Source organism: Centrocercus urophasianus, unplaced genomic scaffold, assembly GCF_019232065.1.
Source record: "Centrocercus urophasianus isolate 14NV4802_14NV808 unplaced genomic scaffold, USGS_Curo_1.0 seq_23, whole genome shotgun sequence".
In the NCBI taxonomy this organism is placed as follows: Eukaryota; Metazoa; Chordata; class Aves; order Galliformes; family Phasianidae; genus Centrocercus; species Centrocercus urophasianus.
This window is the reverse complement of record NW_024884789.1, coordinates 12,550,274-12,561,175: the sequence shown is the minus strand read 5'-3', so window position 1 is coordinate 12,561,175 and position 10,902 is coordinate 12,550,274. Positions and strand designations below refer to the sequence as shown.

The window sequence follows — 10,902 nt, the reverse complement described above, 5'->3', positions numbered from 1 at the left end:
GTTAGACTTGAAATACAACAGGTTGCAGATTCCTAGGATAGCCTCCTCATGTAACGAGACCTGAAGGGCTGCCACGCTGCAGCGAGGCTCCCTTCACCTGTGTGTGAAGAAAGGACACGTGCTGAGAAGCCAAGATTTTCGAGTATGTCATTAAAAAAAAAAAAAAAAAAAAAAAAAAAAGACAAACAACAAGCACAATGGCAACTCCCTATAAGCATCTCGTAAGAACTGGGCCTCATTTATTTGTTCACGCTGCCAGAGCTTTGTTTCTTACCATACAACTTCTGTGCTAAGAAAGAAATGCTTATAGCAACGGTATGGGGGGAAAAAAAAGGTTTGTGTCTAGGGCATGGAGAGGAACATGCAGGGCAGTGAACAGAGAAGAAAGAAACCTGTGTATAAACAACAAAAGCCACAGAGCTGTTCTACTGGAAACATGTGGATAAGCACACATCCTCTTTCAAATCCAGCTGCACCTGAGGTCACTGCTCCTCACATTCCCTCCAAAGCTGTTCTGCTACCTCTGATGTGTCTGCAAAAAAAAACCTTAGCTAGCAAACATCTACAACATAAGCTATAGAGAACTGCATTACTCCTTGTAGAGAATGCCCCTGTCTTAATTAGGATGTGTAAAAAGTTGTTCAACAGGAAAAGGAACTGCTCCCTACAACATCAGTAATGCCATTTCTGGGACACCCTGCCCAATTTTAGGGCCTGTGTTGGAAAGATGTTAAAGTTCACACAAAACTGCACCAGGATAGAAAATGAAGTGTGTTCTGAGAATTTATAGAAACAAGCATATTCTACTGTACTAAGTGTATTGGTACTTGCAAGAATTTTTTTTTTTTTTTTTTTATTTTTTTTTTTTTTTGTGATAATACACTATACTGGTGGTTTATCCATAGAAATAATTATGAACTGTGTCAATTGGACAAATTCTAAATAGCTTTCTGAAGAGCCAGCTGGCGAGGTGTCATCAGACATCTAATAAAGTTTTCCATTGCTGAGAGGACCTGTCATATTAAGGTGGCAGGGACTATATAGACTGGTGGAAAAATGCATTTGAACATAATGTACTAAATACATGATCTCACAAAATGTTTGTTGAAAAGAAAGCCGTAGTTGAACTATTTTAGATTCTTCTGCTTCTATTTCATTAAGTTGGTCTGACACAAAATACTTACGATCCACAACAGCCAGAACTTTTGTTGCCATCTTGATTTTTTTAAATATATTTCAAGCATTCAAATCTTGTTTTTCGTACACATTTTTTCACGTAACCAGAGTCCATGTCTAATCATAAAACTATTTAAGTAAAGGCTTTACGTATTTTGCTTAGCTCCTTTCACTGAGGTTTTCAAAACATACACAAGGTTTATCCCATCACTCCCCATCTGTAAAACTGAGAAAGAAGGTGTGGGAAAGAAACAAAAGTAATTAAACTGTTTTTCACAGTTACACAAACTATGCGACAGTTATCGGTCAGATACACATACACATGTCTGTTTTATTACAATTAAAATATGAAGAAATAAGCTGATAGTTTGTTCAGCTTCTTACTGTAGTTTTGTGAAGTTTGAAGGAATCAAACTTAATAAGCAACAAAATTCTTCAGTCGAGGAGTGTGTAATTATCAGGTTATTGTTACAGGTTAATTAAAGCATGTGTTCATCAACAGTTATACAGTGATGCATTTCCATTGCACTTAGAAGCAAACCAGAAGAAAAGCACAGAATATTCAGTTATTGCTAAAAAAAGAAAAAAATCAAGCTATGATGACTAAGCATCAATATTATATAATCCCTAATTAGTTTTTTCGTGATGCATCACTATCAGGTAGCAGCTGAGGAGTCAGTGCAATGGGGTACATTCAGTATTAAACTGCTTAGGAAGGTTTTCTTCTGTTCCGCATTGCTCAGTTTCACAAATGTTATTTCATATGATTTTTGAACTGTATATATATATGTGAATACAAAATACTGATATTTTAATACATAGTATTTTAATAAAAATATTTGTATTATTTTTTAAAAAATCAAATAGAAATAGATGGAAGTCACACAGCTGCTAAAATTCTTCTTTAGACTGTGAGATTCCTGCATAGACTGAAAAGGAGACCTTTGGCTGGATTCCTGCTTTGTAAGCCTTTGTGGACATTTTAATCTGAACTTTTCATTTTTCATGAAAACTGTAGATTCAGTCAGATATTTTCTTCAGATGATTTTGTATAGACCTTTGTCATAGTCTGAGCACGAGCACTGGGAGTACTTGGCATAATGATGCTACAAGCATTAAGCATGCAGTGTAGTCCAGCTGAAATTACTGCAAAGGCACAAGATTGTCCAGTGAGATAAGAATTTTTTGAAGAGATGCGTATAAATGCAGTAATAAGATAAAATTACACTGAAGATAGAGTTAGCTCATTTACAGAACGTCACCTCAGTGCAGGCTACCATTTTCTTTCTCACCCTCAACCACCAACTTTTCCTCTCTTTTCAATAAAAGCTTTGGTCCTTGTTTACAAAACTGGCTGAAGACTATGATTCATGTCTCAGTCAGCCCAGGCAGTGTGTCATCAGGCAGTTGTGAAATACAATACTAAATGGAGTATGCAGCTAAAGCAAAAACAAACAGAAACGCTCTAGCTTGTGTTGTAGATTAATTCCAGCTGCTAGCTGCGCCAGCACACCTCCACAATTGCATAGCACTCACTAAATTCAGCTCTCCTTCCTCATTGAGTCAGACTGTAATGAAAGTTTGGTGTTAAAAGTGCCATGCTTGGCTTCCAGCAAGGTGCACCTCTGTCACTATTCTACTACGTATTAAACTCAATTATGACTTTTTATTATGGTCCCCTAGTTTCTTTGGAAAAAATCTAATAATCACACTGGAGAAAGGTATATAAGTACTTTGAAACACAGCTTCTGACCATCTTTTACAGTTACATATTGCATTTTTTCTCATTATTTTAAAAGTCTAGATGTCTGTTGCTTAAGAAATGGCAATTACCCCTGTTATTACTGCATTCAGTAAGACGTTTAATAGATATTTTAACCAATTTCTTATTTAAGGAAGCACTGGCTTAAAAATTCTTCTAGTCTTAAAAATTCCTTCTAGTCTCTACCCTTATTTTCACTGTCTTGTTTTCTGAAAACATTTTCTCTTAAGCACGGTATTTACAGAGTTGTTTCTAAAATTATATCTGTATTTGTTCTCAGCCATTTAAACAAACTTTACAAGGCATTTTTGAGTTATATGAGCATGCAAATGGACCCTTTTGGAAAAATTAGACCACTTTGGTAGCATGAAACACTGAAAAGAAGCTGTATTTTAAATAATGAATTTACTTTGGTATAAATTTCTTTCCAGAATTGGAATTGGGTTATTTGAGGAAAAATAATTTTATAGTTTTACCAAATGTTTTTTAATGTATGACTTCTGCTTCCTCCAAAGACAAATAACGCATGGCTCTTGTTTTTCCATCTTTCTTATTTTCTTCCTCTTCTCTCAGTGTTGAGCTGTTTGTTTTGGAGGATTGTTAGGTGTTGGGCTTTTTGTTTGTTTGTTTTGTTGGCTGGTTTTTGTTTTTTTGTCCTCATCTTTTACGTGTGTCATCTTTTAATCTCCCATATGCAGCTGTCGTGGTACTGCTGATACAACGCACAGCACTCAGTTCCTCTGCTTCCAACCCACACTCACAGTGTGGAGAGGTGTGTAAAAATATTCTAAAAAAAGCCTGAATAATCTCATCCATTAGGGCAACTATCCAAGAACATATTTACATTCCAAGACTAATTTTTAATAGGACTGTAAAATGTAGTAAATAAAATGTCTAAAGTAATAGATTGAATTGTAGAGAAGGAAAGGAATATTTTCAGATGTCCTCAAGAGAGGAAAATGCAATTTTTTTTTTAATCTATATTAGCTAATCCCTGGGAAGGAAAAAGTTAGTAAGGGAAAATTTAATCTGTAATTTGTCACTGTAGAATTACATTTCATTTCAGTTAGCTGAAGTCTGTGAATACTCTTCCTACTGAGTATAAGACTATACAATTGTTAATCTTATGCACATAGAAATAAAGGGAGATAGAAAGGTGGAATGTCAGTGGAAAGTGAAAAAAAGACATTGCTGACAGGAAAACACAAAAAACTTTGCTGTGTATAACATGCTAGTTTCAATATTAAAACATAAACTAACATGTTATCTAGTAATTAAGTGAATAATTAGTACTTCTATGAACTTCAATCGAAGATTGCGGACGCTTCTTCATTCAGCCATCATAAGACTTTTGGAACTCCTGTTCTTCTCCTTTGACAGCTTATGGCTACACTTGGCCTTCTTCCCTCTCCTTAATGATATGGTCTTGGACCCAACCTCATTCAGGTAATCCTTCCAAAGACAAAAAGTTTGTCCAAGAACATAGAAATCCTAGATACTACTGAGTGCATCTATATTAAAGTTCCAGAAGAACTGTAATGTTACCTGCATTCCTGTTGTCTATGTAGCTCTGCTTGGACAAGTCCAGCCTCCTACTTTCTGGCAGTCAGCCACACCCACGGTACAGGAGCAGGCTGTGTTTTAGTGGGTAGCATAGACTGGCTCTCCATTTTACACAAATAGTTAAAGCTAGTAATCTAATGGCATTATCAGTGTATTTATTTGATTGTTTCAGTCGTCGCATTCATAAATGTTGGCTAATTTATCACAGAAATAGCATTACAGCATCTTAAATGGCTCCAATGCTCTTTGTGGATGTAGCTCTCAAGTACTGTTCCTCTTAGCTATTTTATAATAATGCCCTCAGTATTAGGACATAGTAGAAGACTTTATTGAGCTCTGTACAGATACACATCCTTATTAAAAAATTAGTATCAATTTAAGTAGGTAAAATATTTAATCACGAAGAAATAGAGAATTTAACAGTTCTGTCCTTCATCCTGGAATAATATTACTGTGCATAACATCACAGAAATTTAATCATGTTTTATGTATTTGAAGTTTAACCTGGCATAAACATTTGCAAAATTAAGTTATATATTTTTATGATTAGCATCCAAAATTACATTCTGGAGACTGAATATTGTCTGTGTTTCTCAGAAGAACTAATCTCAAATCTTATCTGTATTTATTTAAGTAGTTTTATTTTGCTTACAGTTTATATAAGAGATTAACTTGTTTCAGGGTATGTGGGCAGTTTAAAACATATCTGGTGTACTAAAGAAATCCAAACATGAACAAAACAATTCTCATATTTTAGAATGTAGTGTTCATAGAGTAGGATGAAGTCCTTTTTAGCTTTATGTACCTATGAATCGTTCTGTAAGTCATGTAAGGAGTTGCTATTCAGCTGCCCTGAAGATGTGTGTATGCCTTCGCTGTTAACTAAGAATGACATCCAGCAAAGACTAACTTCCACTGAAATCAAATTATTTCAATAGGGAAGTAAAACTGTAACTATACTCTTTGGGCTTAGAGCCTGGTAACTGAGGTGGAATTGTCTCTATCCCATGCAAAAATACATTGTTAAAATAACTTTTTTTTCCCCTATAGACGTGCATGGATAACTTAATTATTTATTTTTCGTCTTTTGGAGGAAAATAAGAACAGATTTTCAAGCCCATGAAAGTCTAAAGCAGCATCTGATTCGACCTGAGGATTTTAGTACGTCGGCAAGCGTACTTTCATGATGTTGTACAATAGCACCACCTCGTGGCTGTAATCAGTTTAACAGCTCAGCTGCTTTGACAAGCACGCATATGATTAGCTTGGGAAAAAAATTATCTTTAATATTCTTGAAAATGTTTTTTATTTCTAGCTGCTCTTCTTAATCAGATGAAGGAAGATAATGTAGGTAGTTTTGTGAAGCAATATTTTAGAAGAGATATCAACATTTCAGAAATGTCCTATGTGAGAAACATTATGCACGTACTCACAACAGATATTAGTTGTTTTAGAGGTTACTAATCACTCCCGATTCTCACGTTCTTAATGTTCTTCGTTAATGCACTGAAGATGAAAAATATCAGCATCTTTGCATGTTTAGGTAAAACCCATAAGGACATGTTAGGAAAGGATTGGAATATTCAGCCATCATAGCTTTGTCTTGTCGAGAGTGATGCAAAAAACTGCTTAAGCATGTGCTTAAATTAAATTGCCTTCTTCAATCTCACTCATTTCAATATGACATAAACATTCATAGTTAAACATGGAAAATAAGTTCAGCATACCGCTTGGAGACTGAACTGGGGAGAAATCCAGAGGTTTCCACGATGAAGTAGGATCTGTCTTTGGCACTCATACAAAATCTATTTGTCTTCAACAGGGCTCCAAGCACTCACAGAGATCTGTTTACAAAGATTTTATGCTATACTGATAAACTTAATTAAACGCTAGTTTTCACTCAGTACTGTTTTCTGAATGTACAGTAGCTATTCTTGGTTAGGTAGCATTTAGTGACTTGTAGAGGGTGCTCTTAAAGTAGTGGTAATGGTAGTATTTTACTGCAGTAGGTATTTCTAAAACTTATCAGTGTTAGGATGTTTTTATTTAGCAAAAAAAAAAAAAATTGCTAAACAGCACTTCTGTTTCACTTTGGATGTGGGCAAGAGTTACTATCCACGTTTGTATCCAAATACATCCTTGGAAATTTTTCTGCAGTTGGTTTATTTTTGCAAGTATGTTTCTGCCAAACAATGATATTATCTTCTGAGAGAACTACTGATGCTGTCTAAAACAAGTTGAAAGAAATACTAAATCGAGCGTATTTTTAGTCACAAGGCCATTCAATCCTGGATAAGAACTTACTGTTCCAAAGAAATCATTTAAATACTCACAAAACTTCTATATTGAAGTTGTTGCTCCCACATTATGCTTTCTGAAATACTGTTGGGAAATACTTTATTTTATTTTACTTTGGTTGGTGGATTTAATTTGTGGTTTGGTGGTTTGCTCCACCATTCTCCTAAGATATATGTTTTTTATACATCTTAAGCTGAATTATCAGCAAAATAGACTAAATCAAAGTTTGGCCTAATCTTCTTTCCTCCCCCCCCCCCTCCTTTACCCATATAATTTAAATGTTTCTGGGTATTTTTATGTAGTTGGTGGATTTTTTAATATTAAAATCTAAGTTCCCTTTAGCACAGCCAGCAGATGATCTAGTTCATTCTATATGCTTGAGAAACATTACCTCTTTCCCAAGAGGCAACCAGGGAGGGTTAACAGCTCTACGGCAAGCACAATTCAGAGCATGCAAGTCAGTGCAGCTTGTTTTGTCTAGGGAATCCCTCTAAGCTTTTCTGGATAACTTCAGCAGCATCTACTCTAGGGAGATTTTGCCAAGTTCACTCCATTAGGAAACCTTTCAAACACATATCAAACCTAACAGATGTTTGCTGGCATTTGAAGAGAAGGACTTGGCCTGTTGCAATCCAGTTTCCACATGAAATTCATCATACTATCAACTGGTAGGTTAGTGCACACTCCTTAACTCGTTTGTGCATTATGTCATAAAAAGGGACTGTATGTTACCTAGGATTATGACTGCAGGCTTGCCATGAGAATGAAATTCTGTCTTTGTGAGAGCTGGCAGTACAAGTACTTCATGCATCAGGCAACCCTGTTCAGTACAGGAAATGACATTGCCTGAGGTGCTGTGGTGGAAAATACTTCTGATGCAAGTCGTATAACAGCAGGGAATGCAAAGACAGGGAGTCTGTCTCAAAGAGCTTGTCTTCTTCAGGATTTAGTACTAAGTACTAGTTTAAAGAAAGTGAAATCTAGGCTTCCTCACCTTTAATGAATATATTACTAAGATAAATAATCATGCTTAATTCTCTTTCTATCACTTTTCTGGTCAGCAGTTTTTTCACTTCTGTAGGGAAAACTAGAATGGAATCCCCTGAGCATCCCAATGTACTGGGTTTCTCAAAATAGGAAGTTATAAAAGCAATTCTAACAACCTCAGAAAGATTCAGGTCTTGAACTCAAACTTTTTCTAATTGTTCATCTTCTAACCACTGAACTATTAGACATAATATTTGTGTGAGAAGGCTGGCAAATATTTCTAACTCTAGAAAAGAATTCAGAAATATGTTTTGGAGATTTTTACATCTCTGCAACTCACATTTAATAACCTAAATGTCAGCAACAGATGAAATTCAAGACCCATCACCCTTTCTTCTGTCTTCAGTGATGACCGGCCTGGGTGTAACCTCCGTCTTGGTAACTGTCCCCTGTGTGGAAAAAGGTGATGAACTTTATTGTGGGTTAGAGATTCTACTGTGCAGCAAAGCATAAAAATAGCACAACCTCTGCTTACCTGACCTGTAGCAACTCACACAAGTTAGCCAACCATTGTAATTGAACCTGCCTTTACTGGCTCAGTTTTCTTTTTAAATGCAGTCTAAAATTCTTGAAAATCTTAAAAGTTCAGGAAAAAAAATGCATTGTATAGAACTTACATATTTTAAGCAGTGTAAGTTGTAAATTATGCACATGTTGGAACGAAAAAAAGACAAATGAAACCTCTCACTGGGAGAATGCAAACCAGAAGACAGATAGCTTGTTTTGCTTTGGGCAAGGCATGAATGCAAACATTTAGAATGGAGAACCTCCTCTTTCCTTCTGTGGCCTCTCTGAGACATAATTACTTGGAACTATTTACCCACTTCCCTTCATTTAGGCTCCAGGTGCAGATACTGTAGATATTGAAAATGATTTTCATTCTTTTCACTAGGATGAAAAAAATATACATTGAAACACTCATATTTTCCTTTCTGAAATCCAGGAATATGAAGTGATGTGACATTCAAATGTATATCTTGTGCCTACTTGTTTTTTAACAAAAGATAATAAAATGTAAGAGTGGAGGGAGAGTCAGTGATGCTTTTCTTTCAGACTGCAACAAAAATATTTGTTTAGTTTTGTTGGAACAGCAGTGGCAGCTGGCAGTGCCTTCACATTTACGTGTTTTCTAACACTTTACTAAAGAAATACCTTTAATCTTTGAAGAAAGACAAGTAATCTAGTTCTGCAAATGTGCTGACCTGTGCTTATCATGTAGCAGCTCTGACAGCTTTCTTTTGTGATCAGAATGTTAGCCTATCTTTAAAACATGTCCTTGAAGTACAGCTAGGCAGATCTGGGCCTACAGCTTGGCATGTGTGAAGCTAGAGAACTAATGGAGATGTTGTACAGTTAGAAAATGAAGTCACTCTAGAATTAAAAAAAAAGAAAAATCACAGCAGAGGCTCAAAACATCTCAGGTAAAAGGATCTCTTTAGTAGCCAAACTATCTCAAAGCTCATGCTTAGTTTCCCTCCCAGTTTCTCTCAAGGAGGAAAAAATTGAATTACACCTCTTCTTCTGTTCTTACTGGGAAGTTATGCTATTGAATTTTTAAGAATACAAACAGAAAACTGTGGGACACTGTATAGATATATTTAGATAGTGATTAACAGAGTCCACAGCTATTTGCACAAATTGTATTCAACTTCTCCCTTCCCAATAAGGGCCATCAGTCAATCCCAGAGTAGCCCAGGTTACTTAGGGGTGGCTACTGGGACTGGCTCCCTCTTGCACAGCTGCCAGGCAGTGGGCCCACTCTCAGCAACAGCCAGCTGGCTTTGCTGTGCATTTCAGCTTCCTTCAAGTTTCCATGTGGACCTGTAAAGCTGTTGAGTTTATTTTCTCTGATTAGCTTATTTGTTGTCGATCCAGAGACTTTCCCCACTGCCATGACTGCTGCTGATGCAATTAGTTTGCACTTGGAGTTTTTTCCATGACCTCTTTACTCTTTCATTTCCTCTGGTCTGCACTGCTCTTCACAAACCCAGATCTGTTTCATAAATTTTGTTAGGTTTCAGGTCAGTTTAGCATTTCTCTGTTCTGATCCTCTTGCTCGTCCAGATCCATATGTTTCTTTTTTCACTCTGCTATCTTCATTAGAGCAACAATTGATCCCTAGCAGACTGACTTTCTCTAGATTCCTACTGCATACCTGCCAAACTATACAAGCAATTATAGGGTAATCTTTCTTTTAGATCTTTTTACAGCACAAGCGCTTGTATTCATCACTGATAGCATATATAAAACTTTCTTTTATTTACAAATAAAGAACTTATGCATAGAACTGTGACCAATAACAAAGCAAATAAAAACAACTTATTCTCTGTTCATTTTCTGGTATCAAAAGAAAGGTGTAAGTAGCACCTGTTATAGGAAGGAAAATTAGAATTCTAGACTGTAAATCCAAACATTCAGATTTTCTGAAGCAGTCTTAAAAGAATCTCGCTGTTAAGAAGGAGAGCATTTTTTGGTTGAAGAGAGAAATTCAGTTTACAGAATTACAGTTCTGGGAAATGACTGTTCCCAGAACATTTGCCTTTTTTTAAATTAAAAATAAGAGTGTGTGCCTAACACATATAGAAACTTTATATTCCCAACTAATAATTGTCTATTTTATTAGAAAGAAAGATATTTGGCATAGTGAACATAAGAAGATACTGTACTTTGTTTAAACTATTTAGTTATATCTTTTTAAAATTAATCTAATGATACATCATTAGATTAATTAATGTACTGTTGCATTTAGTTACATAGATGAGAGAAAAATATTTTTTAAAACCCTATTTTATTATCTTATCCTTTTTTACTGTATGTTGTCTTATTCAGTAGGGCAGTGCTAAAAGATATTTATAGTGACATTCAGTGCTTTATGTAGCCTCATAATCTTAGTTGCTTACAGTTAAAACATGATAGCACAACTTTTCACAGATCTTTGTATCAAAGCCTCTCCATGTTGTCTTTAATCACTCTCAACTTCTGGATTCTTTCTGTAACTGCAGTATCCTTACTGAGATGGAAATCTTAATGAGGAAAAATGGTCCATTCCCAGTGGA

The 10,902-nt window shown here is 35.6% G+C and overlaps 1 protein-coding gene across 1 annotated transcript in view; it reads left to right on the top strand.

Annotated features, from left to right (window-relative positions):
* Positions 1-10,902, top strand: part of LOC122163362 (atherin-like) — a 37,087-nt gene that overhangs the window by 950 nt on the left and 25,235 nt on the right. The window lies entirely within an intron of this gene.